The sequence below is a fragment of the Xyrauchen texanus genome, chromosome 33, assembly GCF_025860055.1.
Source record: "Xyrauchen texanus isolate HMW12.3.18 chromosome 33, RBS_HiC_50CHRs, whole genome shotgun sequence".
Classification (NCBI taxonomy): domain Eukaryota; kingdom Metazoa; phylum Chordata; class Actinopteri; order Cypriniformes; family Catostomidae; genus Xyrauchen; species Xyrauchen texanus.
In genome coordinates this window covers 14585168-14586438 of record NC_068308.1, presented here as the reverse complement: position 1 = coordinate 14586438, position 1271 = coordinate 14585168, and positions in this window count along the sequence as shown.

Here is a 1271-nt window from a genome sequence, read left to right as displayed (position 1 = left end):
CACCACCTGCGGACGCCACCGCCAATGCCCGCCAATAGAAACGGGCTATTAGACGGAGAAGTGTTTTCCGCTCCCCTAGGTGACCGCCATAGGATATAGTGAGCCGCCTGGAAAACCATTTCCGCGGCTCCGTGGAATCAATAATTGCGCTATTTCCTCCTTTGTTTGGGCGCCCTGCGCCACCCTGTATAGCTTATCTTTAATAAGCTTAAAAATACGGATATGAAACGGCGACACCCGGCCGGAGTTGTTGACCATCGATTACTCACTTGGTCAAAAGCGTGCTTAAGGGTTTCATCTCGCGACTGCTCCAAGGGGAAGTCCCCTCCGAGAATTCCCGAGAGGAGGAGCGCCCACCTCGCCTCTTCCCACGCCATTCGAGCAGCCGAGGATGGCCCCGCCCGCCTCCCGCCAAAGCATCGCGACATCACACACCCCTTCACTTCCATGCAGGACCCATCCACGACAAACCCCTCCAATAATTTTCTAAAATTCGCCAACTGCACTCCAAAATTAGCGGATGGGTGAGGCGGGACTAACCGCTGCCTCTACACTATGTTTTTCTCCCTGAATTTGATCGCCAGAGTCACCACGGGATATTTGTGAACATCCCCTGCACACACCTTACCCTCACCAGTTTAGCTGAGCCCAAAGCCTCGGTTGAACCAAGCGCTGGTGGATGGTGGTCTGGTTACAGCCGGTATCCAACAAAGCTTGGTATGTACCCCCTGGATTCTTACCGAACCGCACGCCCAGCCCGATCGGGGCAGCCTGCGGAACATCGGAGACCAAGCACCACTGCCCCTATTTCCATCAGCGGACACTGATCCCGAAGTGGTCCGGTCTCCGCACCTCCAGCAGACCGCCCAGGCGCTGCGGCCGCACCTGCAGCTGGCAGGTGCCCCCACCTGAGGAGGAGAGCGGCTGAAGGATGGGGAAGGGCTTGGCGGTGTTCCCAAGGCCGGGAGCTGGGCGCAGAACGCCCAGCGCTCGCGGGGGCAGGAACGGACCCTGGGGAGAGAGCAGAGCGAGAGGAAGAGGGAGGGAAAAAAACAGGGAAGACACAGGGAAGGGGAGACAGACAGAGAGGGCTCATCCGCCCTGGGAATCGCCGCCATGTGGTCCTCCTCATGAGTTGGACGGCTTCCTCCAGCGACGCCGGGCGGTGGCACTGGACCCACTCGGCCGCCTTCCGGGCAGACGCTGAACAAACTGCTCCAGTACCACCTGGTCGATTAGTTCCTCGACGCCGCTGTCCCGCGAGAGCAGCC